General features: G+C 38.8%; 1 protein-coding gene across 2 annotated transcripts in view; it reads right to left on the reverse strand.

Annotated features, from left to right (window-relative positions):
* gfra2a (GDNF family receptor alpha 2a) overlaps nucleotides 1-20,284 on the reverse strand; it is a 114,764-nt gene that overhangs the window by 16,595 nt on the left and 77,885 nt on the right. The gene's annotated exons all lie outside the window — the stretch shown is intronic.

Raw genomic sequence — 20,284 nt, forward strand, 5'->3', positions numbered from 1 at the left:
CATGAGGAAGAAACCTCGAGAGGAACCAGACTCAAAAGGGAACCCATCCTCATTTGGGCAACAACAGACAGCCTGACTATAACATTAACAGTTTTAACAGGTATAACCCTCAACTGTCCTCATGGGGCCGTCCTTCACAGGAGTGGGATGATAAAACTCCGACCAGACACAGGGCACCAGGATGGATCAAGCAGGTCCGAGGGGCAGAAGAGGCCAGCATCTCAATCCCAGGATCAACATGTAACTCAGAGGGACAGATTGGGGGGGGAAGGTTAGGTTAACTGGTGACTCTAAATTGAGCGTAGGTGTGAATGTGAGTGTGAATGGTTGTCTGTGTCTATGTGTCAGCCCTGTGATGACCTGGCGACTTGTCCAGGGTGAACCCCGCCTTTCGCCCGTAGTCAGCTGGGATAGGCTCCAGCTCGCCTGCGACCCTGTAGAAGGATAAAGCGGCTACAGATAATGAGATGAGATACTATATGTATATTCATCTCCATAATTATTGGCACCTTTGATTTTTTTTTAAAATTGAAACTTTCCTTCTGGTTAATTTGCATAATCTTACATAAACTTCTAAATAAATCTAAAGATAAATTTTATACATATAAAGTAACTCTATCAATCAATTATTAACAAATTCATGTGTCACATGTATTGGCATCCTGAGAAGTTCCTGGTAAATTTTAAAACTTTTTATTTCCTGTGTGTGTGTGTGTGTGTTATTTCCTCTACTTTTACGTCTGAAGGATGTTATACAAGTGGTAATGTCACAAGTACATCATTTGCAATATCACTGAATACTCTGAAAGCTTTGTTGTTTGTTTTTATGAACCGCAAATGAAAATTATGACACGAGTCTCTTTTTAATTACAAACTATGAGAAGTTGAGGTCTTTATTTTTCTCCATCTGTGATGCAAATGTGTTTTAAAACCTGGGAGTTAATCAGCGTGATTTAAGCGTCTCTGAACTGTATGTTGGCGATAACCTCAGGGAAATCCGCAGTGCTACGTGGCTGTGTTTCAAATCGAAGGCAGGCAATCAGGACACTTTATGTCCCACAGAGCTCGGGATAATGACGAGAACTCAGAAGTACTTCAACTTCATGTGGTTTGAACCATTTTCCCCAAACGCAGCTGTTTTCCACTTATAATTTCCCCCAAAAATCCATTCCAGAATAATAACGGAGTGAGTGTGATTTGGATCTGTAACGTTTAACCCTTTAGTGCACGATCACATCATAAACATATCGTAGTGTAAGTAATAACTCCGAGTGCGCGGCTGCTGCTGTTCGACTGCTTGCTTTTATCTGCTTACAGTTGCATTTAATGTTCCTGGAAAACAAGTCAGTTCTTGTTCTCACTTAAATGATAGCAGCAATAAACAGTCTCTCTCTCTCTCTCTCTCTCTCTCTCTCGCTGTCTCTCTCTCTCACACACAGCCTTGTATTGACTGGGTGTCGGATTTGTTTCTCTAACAGATCAGCTGCTCAACCGTCTGTGACAAGCGCGTGTGTGTGGTGTGTGTGTGTGTGTGTGTGTGTGGTGTGTGTGTGTGTGTGTGAGAACAGACTGAAGCAATCCCTTAGACTACAGTCTGCAACTAACACCAACAGTGATGAAATGTCTCATTAATTAACACTTTAATGAACACTAATTAACACCTAAACTATTTATTTAAAACATTATATTTAATTAACTGTTCAATTAACACCGATAGTGATGAAATGCCTCGTTAACATCCACACAGCTCAGTTAACATCGTGCTCCATTAACTGTACTTAAAATATAGACACCTGTAATTCTCACCTGTGATGTCCAATTAACACCACATATTCAATTAACCCCTTAATTAACAGGTGCTCAGGTAAGCGTGTAATTAAGACGTGATGGACAATTAACACCAGGTGTATAATTAACTCTATAATTAGCAGATATGTTTGATAGTTAATGTTTGATTAACTCTTTAATTAACATGATAGCATTTTTAAATAGATACCTTCACTGTGCAATTAAGTACCTAATTAACACCCATGATGTTCAATTAACACTCAGTGTTTAATGAACTCTGTCTGTAACCTTTTCAACGTTGCACTTTTTCCAGCCACAGAAGACAGAAATCATTTTTCTCTCCATAACATGATGGTCGGATCTGATTCCATATTCCATTATTCGACACGCAGGCTGGGAATGTCTCGCTCGCTAAACTCAGAAGTTTCCAACCTCTGATTCGGAAAAATCAATCAAACGGATTCCAATTCCCACTTTGTCTTTCTTAAGAGTTTCTCCCAGAATTTTTTGAGTTTGAATTTGAATTACATCGTGTCGTAGTGCAGGTTGGGAACATCCTACATCCCAGGGCGGAATGTTGACGCTAACTCTCCGTCGGAAAAAAATGTACGCTCTCGGCAATGTAGCACTGCTCGACTTCCCTGTGGACCAAACAGGTTTAAAATGATTGAATAAAAATGATGTTGATTTTATTTTAAAAGTAATATGAAACTGCGATTCCGGAACTCTCCTTCAGGATAACTCCGAGCTATGGAATTGAAGCTCGGAGAAGTTGGAGCTCTTGGGAAATTCAGATTTCCTGAGCACACAGGAGGGAATGTGAAGGGAATCTTCCTCCTTGGACGTCAAAAACATCACCGTTTACGTGCAGTGTCCATTGTACAAGTCCCTGTTACCACAGAAACAATAAAGTATTAATCACAGTACTGGTCATGAGAAGGTTTCAGCGTCTGAAACATTTGGTGTTAAAATGGTGGCAGTTTGAAATCAGACTGAATCCAATGAAGATAATCAAATGATTCCTTGCTGTTTAACGTCCCTCGCTCTCACACATCGCCATTTAAGGTCAGTTTACTTTTATTAGCTTTCTTCCTTTGAATGAAATCTATCATCCTTTATTGAGGAGTAAGTGTTAATAATACATCTTAGACATCTAGAGAGAGAAACCACAGAGAAAGAAACTTATAGTCTATACTCACTGGCCACTTTATTAGGAACACCCCTACATCCCCCTGCTGTTCTCTGCAGTTCTGTAATCAGCCGATCCCTCGACAGCAGCACGACGCGTCAACTCACGTAGATACAAATCAAGAGCTTCAGTTAATGTTCACAATGTTCAAACATCAGAATGGGAAATATTGTGATCTCACAGTGTGACTTTCTTTCTGTCACTGTGGTATGGGTGTTGGTTTGATCCAGATGGACTGGTTTGAGTATTTCAGAAGCTGCTGATCTCCTGGGGTTTTCACACACAACAGTCTCTAGAGTTTACACAGAATGGTGCAGAAAACAAAAAACACTGAGTGAGTGAGCGACAGTTCTGTGGGTGGAAACAAACGCCTTGTTGATGAGAGAGGGTCAGAGATCAGAAAATGGACAGAGTGAGCAGTTCAAGCTGCCAGGAAGGACAGAGTAACTCATATAATCACTCTTTACAACCATGGTGAGCAGAAAAGCATCTCAGCATGCAACAGCAGAACAGAAGAACACATTGGGTTCCACTCCTGCAGCCAAGAACAGGGATCTTACAATCAACAACACGTTCCTATTAAAGTGGCTGGTGAGTGTATATATATATATATATATATATATATATATATATATATATATATGTGTGTGTGTGTGTGTGTGTGTGTGTGTGTGTGTGTTACAAAACCTGGGCTCACGCTAGCCTCTCGCTCGTCCGCAAACTGCGAAGTTTTATTCCAATTTGCGAAAAGAAAATCATCTGTATTCGCATTTTATGCGAAAGTCATTTAAAGTTTAAGCAAAATCCATCAAACAATTGCGATTTCTCAAGATGAACAGTACCTTTCGTGTCTATCTTCGATGTTTTGATTTATAACCAACGCCCCCGAGTTTCGAAGATTCTTATTGGTTGACCGCAAATTACGTCTTCCAATAGCAGCGCATAGACATATAAACATAGACGCCGCCTTCTGCGTAGAATCATACGTCATCCTCGCCGCCATATTGGATGTGGCAAAGTGGAGATTCTTCAGCCGTCTCTGGTATAGCGTCTAGACAGTAGCCGAGAATAAAGATGCCTCATTCATGTGCTGCGTTTAACTGTACCAACAGGTTTACCGTCCAAACGAGATCACATGGGATTACCTTTCACAGGTGAGACTGGAAAAATACTTTTCAACACTGTTCCTTCAGTCTTCAGTTTCCCAGCTCATCTCCACCGGGGGGGTGTAGAGTTATAAGCAGTGAGAATTAGAGAATACAGTGCCACACTATGAGGAACGTTTTTGAACGTACGGTGAATGTTTTTAACCTTTCTGAATGTGAAGGAATCAGTGATGTATTTTGTTTTGGTATGACGTTAGAACCTGGCCGAACTCAGTTTGGCGCTCATTCAGAATATTGACGGGTATTTCGCACACTATTTATAACCATCACATTAAAAGTGATATGTGTTGTTCTGATGCCTGTTTGTTTCCCAAATATATACGTGTGTGTGTTAAAGGAACAGTCCACCGTACTTCCATAATGAAATATGTTCTTCTCTGAATTGAGACAAGCTGCTCCGTACCTCTCTGAGCTTTGCGCGACCTCCCAGTCAGTCAGACGCGCTGTCACTCCTGTTAGCAATGTAGCTAGGCTCAGCATGGCCAATGGTATTTTTTGGGGCTGTAGTTAGATGCGACCAAACTCTTCCGCGTTTTTCCTGTTTACATAGGTTTATATGACCAGTGATATGAAACAAGTTCAGTTACACAAATTGAAACGTGGCGATTTTCTATGCTATGGAAAGTCCGCACTATAATGACAGGCGTACTAACACCTTCTGCGCGCTTCGACAGCGCATTGATACCTTCACTCCTGTTTTTTTTTTCTCTCCCCCACCCCCCCTAACTTCCATCAATACAACCAACGTGACCACCAAGACAAGTAGCCTGCACTCCTTGGAACACAGTCTAGTCAGGAGGGCGGGGGAGAGGGGGGAGAGGGGGAAAACAGGAGTGAAGGTATCAATGCGCTGCCGAAGCGCGCAGAAGGTGTTAGTACACCTGTCATTATAGTGCGGACTTTCCATAGCATAGAAAATCGCCACGTTTCAATTTGTGTAACTGAACTTGTTTCATATCACTGGTCATATAAACCTATGTAAACAGGAAAAACGCGGAAGAGTTTGGTCGCATCTAACTACAGCCCCAAAAAATACCATTGGCCATACTGAGCCTAGCTACATTGCTAACAGGAGTGACAGCGCGTCTGACTGACTGGGAGGTCGCGCAAAGCTCGGAGAGGTACGGAGCAGCTCGTCTCAATTCAGAGAAGAACATATGTGACCCCTCACCAGATCCAGGGACACATGTCGGCCGAAACGAATCTGAGATAATCGCAAAAGAAGCATTTTTTTTCAAAATTTGTGATTTTTGTTTTTTTCCATCATGTGCAAGTTGAGATCTTGAAGAATGCAATCAGTATTTCAGATAATAGATTGTTTTGTTGGAAAAGCATATATTTTTTGTTGCAAATTGTCTCATTTTTGTCAGGACTGTAGCCTGCTGGGGGGTGTGGGTAAATTACCATATGGGCCATTCACATGATGATTTAAGTCTTTTGGGTTTTTTTTCGCGAATCAGCTGTATGATCCGAGTTGAGCGCATGGCTACTTAACTGCATACAGGCGTGTGATTTCACTATGGAATGAGTTACTAAACAGAGCGCAGAGGAGCTGAAACACCGCGAAGCAAACAGACACACGGTATTTACATCGGAGATCACCATTTCTAGCAAAAAAAACCCGCAACCTCGTTTTCCAGATTGAATGGAATACTTGAATGATCGGATGATACACGGACCGTTCTAGGATTACATTCCATCGGAGGCATTGGTGTGTGCAAGGCGCCGTTTCTCTTTCTGATGGGGTGAGTTTATTAATCTAAGGCTGTGTGGTTATTTTTGCACGTAACGGAGAGTGTTGTGGTTTGGTTAAGCCTAGGTCACAACCGGACGTACGATTTTTTGGCCGTGTGATTTTTGGCGTTTCCCAAATCGCTGCATTTTTTTTTTTGTTCACGGAGAAAGACACGCGTTGGCCGTAAGTTTGTCTTGCAACCTGAAAAAAACGTAAGCGCCCGTAGAGTTTGTTTGACATGACAAAGAACCTCTGCGGCCGGTCTGCGGCTCAAAAATCAGCACATCACACGCGCGCTCTCGTGCTTTTCACACGCGCGCTCTTGTGCGTTTCATGCACGCTCTCTGTGTGTTTCTTGCGTTTTTTGCATGTAGACCGGCCGTCGGAGCACATACTGTACAGCCGGTTGTGACCGAGGCTTTACATGAAACTAGTGCTGTGTTAGTTGTGTCATCATCGTGCTATCTTTCTTTCTTACGGTGTGAGTAATTTTTCAACCACAAAACGTTAAAGTATACTTTAGGACTTATTTTTGTACTTCATAATTGTGTTGGGCATACTTTGCATGGAAGGAAAATTGACGTGGTGATCTTTGTTTACATGAAAGTAGCATCGTGCTAGCTCGTAGGGGGTAGGGCTTTCCTTAATGTCAGGCAAATGAGCACCATTATGTGCCCGCCCTGCACCCAGAGTAGCTGAGATGGAAAACTTTGAGGGCGATTTTCTCCCTTTCCTGTTTTAAGAAGTATACACTTTCAAAAGGCCACACATTCTTCAAATATTGTCAGATCTCCACATGGAAGGCATCATTGGAAAGCTTAGAAACTGTACTTTCTGAATCTGTCAATAACTCAGAATGCCCCCGGGCCGACATGTGTCCCTGGATTCTGTGATCTGCCACATATTTCATTATGGAAGTACGGTGGACTGTTCCTTTAATGGGTGAATAAAAGGCATCGAGTTAAATATTATTGTAGAAAGGGGCTTTATGAAGTTCAGTCCATTTACTTGCATTGGTTTACGGGGAAGATTTGCCACATCCAATATGGCGGACACTCTGACGTATCCCAGCAACGGGCCACCAGCTCAATGCGGCGGCTATGTTTATATTATGTCTCTGTAGCATTGGACCTTACATATAAAATGATCAATTTCCGAGTTGTGCTGATAATGTCGGCAATTCTCGCTCATTAGTGAACAAGATTATAGCGAGGTTTGTTTAAAATAAATTATCCGACTTTACGTATGACAAACTTATCTAAAAAGTGAGATAACATATTAGAATGTTCCGTTAGCTTTCTCAGTTAGGGATAAAAACACGATATAACCATTCTAAAGATGTATTTTCTACATAATATCAACCCTGACAGAACTTTGGAAGAACTTACAGATGAACCAGGATATATCGACCAAGTGCACCTTGTTTTCAAAGCGTTTTGACGCACATGGTTCAAAGTTTTGACTGCAAGTGTTTCATTTGAGAAATTAATGGTGAATATCGTTATATTTGGGTTATGAGATTAATTTATAAGAAACAACCATTGATTTTAACTCCCTGAGCTCCCTTCACCCTACCCATAAAGACACCCCCCTCCCCCTAAACACACACACGGATCCCAATTATACACACACACATACATACACACATCTCAATAATGAAAACACACACACGCACGAGGCAATACCAGTGGTTGAGATGTTAAAATAGAATTTTGAAAAAGATAAAATAAAAAATAAAATTAATTTAGCAAGGACAGCCACTGATATTGGTCAAGTCAGACACTGATGTTGGCCAGGCCAACTTGGCCAGTTCAAATTTAAACATGACCCATAGGTGTGATAAATCCCTGATAGAGTTGGAAGCCACTCACCATGCAGTTATGTTACACAGCCAGTCAGCATACTACAGAGGGTGACTAAGGGCTAAAAGGCGCATAGATGGCAAACAATGCAAAGCACATCACACCAGATGTTAGATATCTCATCTCATCTCATCTCATCTCATCTCATCTCATCTCATCTCATCTCATCTCATCTCATTATCTGTAGCCGCTTTATCCTGTTCTACAGGGTCGCAGGCGAGCTGGAGCCTATCCCAGCTGACTACGGGCGAAAGGCGGGGTTCACCCTGGACAAGTCGCCAGGTCATCACAGGGCTGACACATAGACACAGACAACCATTCACACTCACATTCACACCTACACTCAATTTAGAGTCACCAGTTAACCTAACCTAACCTAACCTTCTTGCTGTGAGGTGACAGCGCTAACCACTACACCACCGTGCCACCATGTTAGATATAATTATAATGAAAAATATGGACTCCATAAACCAGATTAAGCGGGTTAAATTAAACACACAATTTCATTACATATATACAGTTGATGAAATGATCAAAATAAGAGGATTCAAGAATAAATAAGCATGCTATGAACATAAATCAAGAACATGGAAAGATAAAGGCAGGAAACAAGCTTGCAAACACTATTGAAACACCAACAAACTACAATAACAATTCATTTTTCAATATTATGTCAGTGCAAGAAATATTTAGAAGTATAACATATCTTGCTAAAAAAAATTACTTTGCTAAAAAGAAAATTGTTCTTTTAGCATTTCTTGCTAAGTGAAATTGCAAATTGCTAAAGAAAAATTTGAGTCTTTAGCACTTTTCGCTAAAACAATTTGGGTCCTAGAGTGAGCACAGAAAACCATTCACATGGGTCAATTTTTAAAAATTGAGTTATTGTGTTCACGGAGTGCCGTTAAAAAGCTTCCCAATGATGCACAGATCAAGAAGTTTGACCAATAGACCACTGGACATTTGAAACAGTCAGATTTTATATTTTACAAAAAGTCAGAAATGGAGAAACCTGCTGGTAAAATTTACGACATAAACTTGTTAGAAATACATTTAAAAAAAGATATTAAAATGAAATTTGGGGAACATATTTATTACGGTTTCACAGATGTACACACCAAATGCACATGTACACTATAGGTTTTTAGGAACGTTATCGTAACATCTTTACAAAATCTAGATTTTTTTTTACAGGATTTTTTTTGTAACCTCCATGGATTCCCCGCCCCTCAGTCGCAGAGCAAATGTTCCAAAATTCTAAAGTTCCTTGTCTGTAGTTCCGTTAACCAAATTAGGTTTTTTTTTCACATGACAACTTTTTCAGTCTTTTGTTGCCCGTCGCAGCTTTTCTGAAACGTGTTGCTGACATCAAATTCAAAATGAGCACATATTTTTCAAAAAAACAAAATTTCTCAGTTTCAACATTTGATATGTTGTCTTTGGACTATTTTCAATGAAATATAGGAGTTTCATGATTTGCAAATCTTCACATTCTGTTTTTAATGAAGTTTTACACAGCGTCTGAACTTTTTTGGAATTGGGGTTGTATATATAAAACTGCTGTGATTTCAGTGTTTAGGCTGAAAGTTCTCAGCAATGAAGAATAAAGTGCATTTTGTCTCTCAGCAAGATGCTGCCATTATCCAGGAGCAGAATGCTCGCTGCTCAAATTACAGCCTTTCTGCCCCCCACTGCCTCCTCAGTCCCTTTCACACTCGCACTTCAGAAAAAAGGAAGAAAAAACACAGTACTGCCGTTTAAAACACTATCATTTGGCCGGGCTGTGCGGCTCTGGAGTGGCAGTCCCATTCTCTCCAGATATTATGTGAAATTAATGGCTCTCTGGTACACGCTTGTCAATTCCACTGATACACTGAACACATACTTACACCAAGACTTTCCAAACTTTCTGTACAACCAATCCCAAATACACGCTATGAAGTTTGGTTTCTTCTCCTTATTTACTTATCAATCTGTATTCAAGTAGAGTAGCGATTAAGGGGTCCAAACACTTACTGATATTCTGGTTTCTGAATTTGTTTCCGTTTTCTGGATTATGTTTTGTCTCGGTCCTGGATATCCTGTTTGTGCCTTGGATGACTGCTGCCTGTTTATTGACTCTACCGTTGATGACTATTTTGAATCTGTTTGCTTGCGTGCGTTTAATAAAATCTTCCAGTGCTTATATCCATCCATCACCTCCATTACATGACATTAGATAGGCATGAGATATTGCCTCACTTCCTGTTTTCAGTAGGCCTCTCAAATCAGGTCATGTTGCTAAATAGATGTGCCAAGTTTGGTGTCAATAAATAAAAGCACTGTTGAGAAACGTCCTTACTTCTTGTTTGGTGACTTTACCATCAAATTTGTCAAATTAATTTGTGTTTAATGGACAAAGTGTGCCATACAGCAAAAATCAATCAATCGATCAATCAATCAATCAATCAATCAATCAATCAATCAATCAATCAATCAATCAATCGATCAATCGATCAATCAATCGATCAATCAATCAATCTTCAAGAAGCAGGTTGTTCAGGTTGGTTTCATGATGCTGTTATTCAAATTGTGTGCTCTTTGGAGAAAATCTGAATGTGAAGATGTAAAAAATTCAAACTGGTGAAAGTCCAATAATCTTACTGACCTAATTTGCCCTGTTGGTGGCGCTAGAGCGCTTGAGGGGTGTACACCAAAATTGGTGTGTCGGTAGCTGAGTCTGTCGTCTATTACTGTAACAAATTTCATAAATAATGTATGAAGTGTTCTGTGGCTGCCACTGACTCCCATGTGGAAGTATAATAATACTAATAATACTACTAATAATAATAGTGAACTGTAGCTACCGTTAGCAGCCGTGCACTGCTTAGAATAACTCCGTATTTAATTCCAGGCACCAAATAAATCACACCTGCAATCCTCTCTCTTTTGTAGCGAAAGTAAACGCCCCCTGTGTCTTCCTGCCGAGTTTTCCATTATAGCTGTGTGTAAGTAAATCCCTTCTCCGTGGGTTTAACCAGCGATGGTTTTGGGTCACTTCCCACTCTCGTCCCGCCGCATGCTGAGAAAATTCTGGAAGGTTATCAGATCCATGCTGGTACAGAGACACGGTGACCTGGAGATGAGCTCAGAGCTGGAACGGCTTCAGTCTGGACTTCAGAATCTCAAACTCATCCAGTTCTACTGAGAGCGAATCAGCTGTGAAGAACGCTACGAACGCGAACCTCAGCCAATCAGAATCAATAATACAGAAACAGTGATGCTTTTCAGTCATGTGAGCCAGATCGAACACCAAAATGTGTTTTTTGAAATTTAATGATGCCTTACTTCCAACACTGCTTTGGATCTCTTCTTTTGAGTTTTGCTTACATAAATAAGCTCCACCCCTTTTCCTTAAAATGCAATACATTTGGAGCTCATATTTTTAACACAGGAAGTGAGGTCGTTTGGAGGTTAAAAGGGGTCGGATTGTTACATTTTCATCATGGCAGCAGTTCAGTTTGTGGCCAGCAGAGAGCGCAAATATCACACATGGCTCCTTTAAGACAAACAAAAGAGAGGAGTTAAATAAAAAAAAACAGTTTCCATATTTTCTCCTGTCACTGCTGTGCAAAACGCACATCTTCATATCACTGTTAGAAAGTGCTGACACTGGAGACTCCTTCCATCAAACTGACATAAACTTCTCCTTACTTTCAGAAAACTTCAACGATTTTATAAATATATTTATTATTATTATGTGAATGAGCTGTTACTATAGAAACCATAATTATTGGAATGAGTGCATTGATATAAATGTGTGCTACTGTCGGAGCTGCTGATCCAGAGAATTAATCAACATCTTCTGACGAACACGACACCTTTCACAGAGGAACAGCGAGACACACAGCCTCAGTGACATTGTTTATTGGATGTGTTGAGAGATCGCAGTCGTTTGTCCTTCAGCGCAGCACTGGGGGGGGGGGAGAGAGAGAGAAGAGAGAGAGAGAGAGAAAGAGAGAGAGAGAGAAAGAGAGAGAGAGAAAGAGAGAGAGAGAGAACCAGGCGAATCCATCAACAGTTAATTGGAAGGGTTGTGTGTGAACATATGGTGTGGCCCCAGGCAGTGTGTGTGTGTGTGTGTGTGTGCGTGCAGTAGCAGAGCCATCTTCGTAAAAAGTTCAGGAAGAAAACTGTGTGAGTCTGAACTCGACCCTGCGGCTGTTTAAACACGACAGAAATAAAACAAATAGAAAGAAAAGAAATTGAATTATTTTAAAAAAGAAAGAAAATGAAATTAAATGAAAGAAAAACATCACATTTGCTTGAGGATGAGAAATATTTTACTACTGCTGGAGAAATATTTTATTACAAAATACTTTATTTTTTTATTTCTTTTTATTTTATTTCATTTTATTTGTTTTTCTTTTCTCTTTTTGGACTCTTACCATTTCTACCGTTTTTCCTCTGTTGCTTTTCTTCCTTCTCTCTTTCTGTCTCCTTCACTCTCTTCTTTTTAATCTTATTTTTCTTTCTGTCTAAAAACACTTTTTTTAGAATTTCCTTTACATATAAATTCTCTCTCTTTTTTGCTTTTTCATACAGTTCCTTTCTTTCTTTCTTTTTTTTTTTTATTTATTTTTGATGGACTCCTCAGTACTTCCTGAAACACCTTCTTGAACTTTCTTAGTGAACAGATTCTTTACTAAAACCTCTGGAGACATTTTCTTGATTGTTTTTAAATTCTGTCCTTCTTCTTGTTTTTATCTCTGCTTATTTATTTTTCTTTCCTGCTTCAATTTCCCCCCACAAAGCTCTATTTATTTATCTATCTACAGTGGTGCTTGAAAGTTTGTGAACCCTTTAGAATTTTCTATATTTCAGCATAAATATGACCTAAAACATCATCAGATTTTCACACAAGTCCTAAAAGTAGATAAAGAGAACCCAGTTAAACAAACGAGACAAAAATATTATACTTGCTCATTTATTTATTGAGGAAAATGATCCAATATTACATATCTGTGAGTGGCAAAAGTATGTGAACCTCTAGGATTAGCAGTTAATTTGAAGGTGAAATTAGAGTCAGGTGTTTTTAACCCGAGAGATTAACAACCGTATAGGGAAAGCAGCGAACGCCTTTAATAAACTTCTACCCATCATGTGCCACAAGTCCATCCAGCTTCGCACAAAAATGGCAATCTATCAGGCCGTAGTAATTACCATCCTAATGTATGGAGCCGAAGCCTGGAACACAACAGTGCAGCAAGAGAAGCGACTATCGGCCTTCCATACTAGATGCCTTCGCAGAACTCTTGGTGTTTCCTGGAGAGAGCGTAAATCCAATGCGGAGATCTTCCAAAGAACTGGACAGGTTCCTCTAACGAACATCCTTCGACAAAGACGACTATCATGGTTTGGGCACGTTATGCGCATGCCTCCAACACGCCTGCCACGCCGACTTCTTTATTGGGCACCTCAAGGACGCCGGCGCCCAGGCAGACAGCGTATGCGTTGGCGCGATGCGGTCACTAGAGACCTTCAACAATCCCTAACATATGAGGAGGCTATGGTGGCGTTGCAGGACAGGAAAAGTTGGCGGTCGTTTGTGTTGGCGCTATGTGGGTCTACCCACGACAGCAGCAGTAAGTAAGTAAGTAAGTAAGTTTTCAATCAATGGGATGACAATCAGGTGTGAGTGGGCACCCTGTTTTATTTAAAGAACAGGGATCTATCAAAGTCTGATCTTCACAACACGTTTGTGGAAGTGTATCATGGCACGAACAAAGGAGATTTATGAGGACCTCAGAAAAAGCGTTATTGATGCTCATCAGGCTGGAGAAGGTTAGAAAACCATCTCTAAAGAGTTTGGACTCCACCAATCCACAGTCAGACAGATTGTGTACAAATGGAGGAAATTCAAGACCATTGTTACCCTCCCCAGGAGTGGTCAACCAACAAAGATCACTCCAAGAGCAAGGCGTGTAATAGTTGGCGAGGTCACAAAGGACCCCACGGTAACTTCTAAGCAACTGAAGGCCTCTCTCACATTGGCTAATGTTAAAGTCCATGAGTCCACCATCAGGAGAACACTGAACAACAATGGTATGCATGGCAGGGTTGCAAGGAGAAAGCCACTGCTCTCCAAAAAGAACATTGCTGCTCATCTGCAGTTTACTAAAGATCACATGGACAAGCCAGAAGGCTATGGGAAAAATGTTTTGTGGATGGATGAGACCAAAATAGAACTTTTTGGTTTAAATGAGAAGCGTTATGTTTGGAGAAAGGAAAACACTGCATTCCAGCATAAGAACCTTATCCCTTCTGTGAAACATGGTGGTGGTAGTATCATGGTTTGGGCCTGTTTTGCTGCATCTGGGCCAGGACGGCTTGCCATCATTGATGGAACAATAAATTCTGAATTATACCAGCGAATTCTAAAGGAAAATATCAGGACATCTGTCCATGAACTGAATCTCAAGAGAAGGTGGGTCATGCAGCAAGACAATGACCCTAAGCACACAAGTCGTTCTACCAAAGAATGGTTAAAGAAGAATAAAGTTAATGTTTTGGAATGGCCAAGTCAAAGTCCTGACCTTAATCTAATGGAAATGTTGTGGAACCTGAAGCGAGCAGTTCATGTGAGGAAACCCACCAACATCCCAGAGTTGAAGCTGTTCTGTACAGAGGAACGGGCTAAAATTCCTCCAAGCCGGTGTGCAGGACTGATCAACAGTTACCGCAAACGTTTAGCTGCAGTTATTGCTGCACAAGGGGGGTCACACCAGATACTGAAAGCAAAGGTTCACATACTTTTGCCACTCACAGATATGTAATATTGGATCATTTTCCTCAATAAATAAATGACCAAGTATAATATTTTTGTCTCATTTGTGTAACTGGGTTCTCTTTATCTACTTTTAGGACTTGTGTGAAAATCTGATGATGTTTTAGGTCATATTTATGCAGAAATATAGAAAATTCTAAAGGGTTCACAAACTTTCAAGCACAACTCTATCTATCTATCTATCTATCTATCTATCTATCTATCTATCTATCTATCTATCTATCTATCTCATTAACATTTTTCTTCCCTTCTGACTTTATAATTAAAATATTTTATTTTTAAAATTTTTTCTCATTTGTTTCTTTGAACCTCTATCTGTGAATTTCTATCTGTGAACCTCTGTACTGAAAGACAGGCTTTCTTTCTTTCTTTCTTTCTTTCTTTCTTTCTTTCCTTTATATTTATATACTTTGCTGTTTGTATTTTTATTTCATCATTCTGCTTTTTTCTTCATTTTTTTACTTTCTTATATACTAGAATAAAAAAAAAGTATATATATATATATATATATATATATATATATATATATATATATATATATATATATATATATATTAGGGTGCATCAGTTGCCCTCACTTTCATAAAATCTGATGCATTTTTGTTTGGGTGTTCCTTTTCACCAATAAAGACATCCTGTAAAATTTTTTGACCATATTCAAAAGTCTAATGGTGGCACCATGAGGTTCATTTTTTGCCAAAAAAACGCTTATTTTATGTTTTCGCGTAAGGTTTGAATCACAATGTTGGACTCCATTTATTGATTTCTTGTGACCCAGAGATCATGTTAAGAACCTTTGCAAGGGATTGAGAAGCATTAATGTGATTCATAATACATTTGTATTGTTTAAAAGTAGTTGAACAATGATTCAATGAACAGCTAAAACTCAAACTGTGCTTGATAATATATTTAGAATATGGACTAAAAATGTGTATCTAAGATATTTGGTATACTCTATAAGGTGCCATAATGTTTCATGAAAAGTGATCGAAATTTTGTCATAAAAGTCATAAAATAGCAGCTTTTTCCATAACTTTGAGCTCCTGGTGCCGCCATTAAACTTTTGAATTTTGTCAAAATATTTCACCCAGTGTGCTTTCTTACCAAAAGGAATATAAAAACAAAAATGCATCATGATCAGAGGAACTTTTCATTTTTAGGGGGCAACTGATATATACTAGTGCATCTCAAAAAATTAGAATATTGTGAAAAAGTTCAATATTTTCCATCAGTTATTTAAGAAAGTGAAAATGTTATATATTATAGACTCATTACACATAAACTAAAATGTTTCAAGCATTTTTCTATTTTAATTTTAATCAGTATGGCATACAGTACAAAAAACAAAACAAAAAATCTCAAAATATTAGAATATTTCATTTCGAGTTTGAGTAAAACAGTATGAACACAGTGTATCTCTCGGTCTAGTTCAGTACACACAACCACAATCATGGGGAAGACTGCTGACTTGACTGTTGTCCAGAAGATGATCACTGATGCCCTCCACAAGGAGGGTAAGCCACAAAAGGCCATTGCTGAAAAGGGTGGCTGGAAAAGGTGCACAAGCAACAGGGATGGCTGCAGTCTTGAGAGGATTGTCAAGAAAAGTTGATTCAAGAACTTGGGAGAGCTTCACAAGGAGTGGACTGAGGCTGGTGCCAGTCTATCAAGACCCATCACGAACAGACATCTTCAAGAAAGGGGATACAACTTTCGCATTCCTAATATCAAGCTACTCCTGAGCCAGAGACAATGTCAGAAGTGTCTTATCTGGGCTAAGGAGAGAAAGAAATGGACTGTTGCTCAGTGGTCCAAAGTCCTCTTTTCAGATGAAAGTACATTTTGCATTTAATTTTGAAATCATGGTTCTACAGTCTGGAGGAAGAGTGGAGAGGCACAGAATCCAAGGTGTTTGAAGCCCAGTGTGAAGTTTCCACAGTCTGTGATGATTTGGGGTGCCATGCCATCTGCTGGTGTTGGTCCACTGTATTTTATCAAGTCCAAAGTCAACACAGCCATCTACCAGGAGATTTTAGAGCACTTCATGCTTCCATCTGCTGATGAGCTTTTTGGAGATGCTGATTTCCTTTTCCAGCAGGACTTAGCACCTACCCACAGTGCCAAAACTACTACCAAATGGTTTGCTGACCATGATATTACTGTGTTTGATTGGCCAGCCAACTTGCCTGACCTGAACCCCATAGAGAATCTATGGGGTATTGTCAAGAGGAAGATGAGAAACACCCGACCCAAAAATACAGATACGCTGAAGGCCACTATCAAAGCAACCTGGGCTTCAATAACACCTCAGCAGTGCCACAGACTGATCACCTCCATGCCACACCGCACTGATACAGTAATTCATGGTAAAGGAGCCCCAACCAAGTACTGAGTGTATAAATGAATATACTTTTCAGAAGTTGGACATTTCTGTATTGTAAATCCTTTTTTTGATTGATCTTAGGGAATATTCTAATAATTTGAGATACTGGATTTCTGATTTTCATGAGCTATAAGCCATAATCATCAAAATTAAAACAAAAAAGGCTTTGAATATTTCACTTTACATGTAATGAATATAGAATATATGAAAGTTTACCTTTTTGAATTAAATTATGAATAAAAAGGAACTTTTTCATGGTATTCTAATTTTTTGAGATGCACTAGTATATATATATATATATATATATATATATATATATATATATATATATATATATATATAAAACTTCCCAACATTTTCTCCTTTCTTTCTTTCTTTCTTTCTTTCTTTCTTTCTTTCTTTCTTTCTTTCTTTCTTTCTCAGTTCTTCCTTGAACATGTACTCAGATGTGGGCAGTAACTCGTTATGTTCACTCCATTAAATGGACCTGAGTAACATTTTCTGAAAAATTCTACCTGTAGGAGGGATTATACCGTGTAACACTTCACTCTCACTCCAGTAAATTTAAAACATCTACTTTCACTCTGTTACAGGACACGACACACTTCTCACTACTTTTATTGACTTTTTTAAATGATTTTTATTGACACACACACACACACACACACACACACACACACACACACACACACACACACACACACACACACACACCTGACTCTTAACTAACGAATCTGTGACTTGTATGTATCGACTAATAAAGAGTTTGTATTAGTTTTTGTGATAAATGATGAGGTCACACGCGCTCGCTATTCCATAAACAATTCTCCATCACACTGTGTGTGTGTGTGTGTGTGTGTGTGTGTGTGTGTGTGTGTGTGTGTGTGTGTGTGTGTGTGTGTGTGTGTGTGTTTAATTAAACAAACTGCTGCAGGACAAACTTTGTGAAAGTTTAATCACACACACACACACACACACACACACACACACACACACACACACACACAGAGTTAATAAATGTTGATTATTATTTCATGCTCTCATTTTTATTCATAAATGTTTAGATTTAAAATGTTTCTTTAAATGGACTGGTGATAAAGTTTTACCTGATTATTTATTATTTATCTGTTTTTCTTTCTCTCTTTCACAGTTTCTTATTTTCAAATTATTCCATGTTTATAATTAATACCTGACTCTTACCTTCTCTCTCGCCTCATTAACGATGTTATAAACCTGATCTGAGTTTTTGATCTAAAACACACTGATTTATATTTTACTCACAGTTATGATTTACATTCCGACTGCATTCATTCACGTCTTTTCTTTCCTTCACTTTTTATTTCATTCTTACATTTGACTTTTTAAACTGACCCTGACCGAGCTTTCTTTCTTTTACACTGACGCTATCACTCATCCTCTCACTTTTTCTCTTAATGACCTTCATTCATTCATTTCTTCATTCATTTTTCTTTCTTTTTTCTACACAATAATGTTTCTAATCTAACATTTTTATTGCTGATCTTTTCTTGCTTTCTTTTTCTTTCTTTTCCCTCCAAACAGCTTTTTAACTAACTTTTTACTTAAACTCTTTCTAACCTCCTTCTCTTTAATCCTCACTTCCTTCCTTATTTCTTGCTTGTAATTTTTCTTTCCTTCATTTTTTTCTTTATTTATTTCTTACATATTACGGTAAGTTTCTTTCTTTCTTTCTTTCTTTCTTTCTTTCTTTCTTTCTTTTTTATTGTAATTGACATTTTTCAGCTTTGTTCCTCAGGTCTCTTTTCTCCTGTATTTTTTTTTACTTTTATTTCCATAAGTACTTATTTTCTTTATTTACATTATCCCATTTTTGTTTTATATTATATTTTTTTGTAATTATTATTTTAAAAATATTTTTCTTAATATTTGAATTTCTTTTTTTATTTGACTTTCTTTTTTTAATATTTGACTTTCTTTTTTTTCCCTCATATGTTTACTTCTTTCTGTAGGACTGATCCCCTTCCTCATCTCATCTCATCTCATTATCTGTAGCCGCTTTATCCTGTTCTACAGGGTCGCAGGCGAGCTGGATCCTATCCCAGCTGACTACGGGCGAAAGGCGGGGTTCACCCTGGACAAGTCGCCAGGTCATCACAGGGCTGACACATAGACACAGACAACCATTCACACTCACATTCACACCTACGCTCAATTTAGAGTCACCAGTTAACCTAACCTGCATGTCTTTGGACTGTGGGGGAAACCGGAGCACCCGGAGGAAACCCACGCGGACACGGGGAGAACATGCAAACTCCGCACAGAAAGGCCCTCGCCGGCCACGGGGCTCGAACCCGGACCTTCTTGCTGTGAGGCGACAGTGCTAACCACTACACCACCTTGCCACCTGATCCCCTTCCTTTCCTGTTATATTCTCATGATGTTATGGTTTTCATTCTTTAGTTTTTTATTTTCTTGTCTATGTTTTCTTTCTTTATTGTTTCATAAAAACTTTCATTTTTCTTTCTCCTTAATTTCTTCTGTAAATCCGACTTATTTTCTTTGTCTTCTTCTGTTATTATTATTATTATTATTATTATTATTATTAACAAATATTTAATTTTAATTTAAACAAATCTTAAAAATTTGTTAATATTAGGCCAAGAAAAAATAGTTTGTTTCCTATTACATCTTGAAAAAAAATAGGGTAGGTAGGTAGGTCTTTTTATTTTATTTTTTTTTTATCACACAAAATACCAGGTAGGTAGGTTTTTTTTTTAAATAAATTTTAGGTGTGGGACAAACAGTGGCACATAGTGGGGAAGTGTCATTCTGTGACTCAACCATCCAGAACCAGGCCTAAGAAAACCAGTGAAGCTTGTGGAATACAGGATTCGGAGCCCGTGGATAAAATATGGAGTGCTCGGACGCTTAAAGGAACTATAAACATAACAACTACAAATGTTGAACCTTAACTTTATTAGGAACACTATGTTGTGAACTTGTATGTTTAATATGAATACAAAGAACATCGTGATATCGATACCGCCGTTAGCCTGGGTGCTGTGTGTATACTGTTTGCATGACTCGTCCAGCGGAGGATGATAATGTTCGTAGAGTTCTTTTACAGTTGAAAACTTATAAAATGAACTTATTGTCTTACAATCTTCCATGTGGTCGCAACCGATCACGGTAATCGAGAACACTTCGTTGGCCGCCATGATGCCTAGCGTTGTGTACAACACAAGCCGGAGTTTCCCAGAAAGAGGTCATGACGTCAGATTGAGGCCGTGAGAAATCAATGAGTGTTTCTTGTCCGATATATACGTTTTAGAATTAGTCACTTGTCAGATCGACAA

This window comes from Neoarius graeffei, chromosome 10, assembly GCF_027579695.1.
Source record: "Neoarius graeffei isolate fNeoGra1 chromosome 10, fNeoGra1.pri, whole genome shotgun sequence".
Lineage (NCBI taxonomy): Eukaryota > Metazoa > Chordata > Actinopteri > Siluriformes > Ariidae > Neoarius > Neoarius graeffei.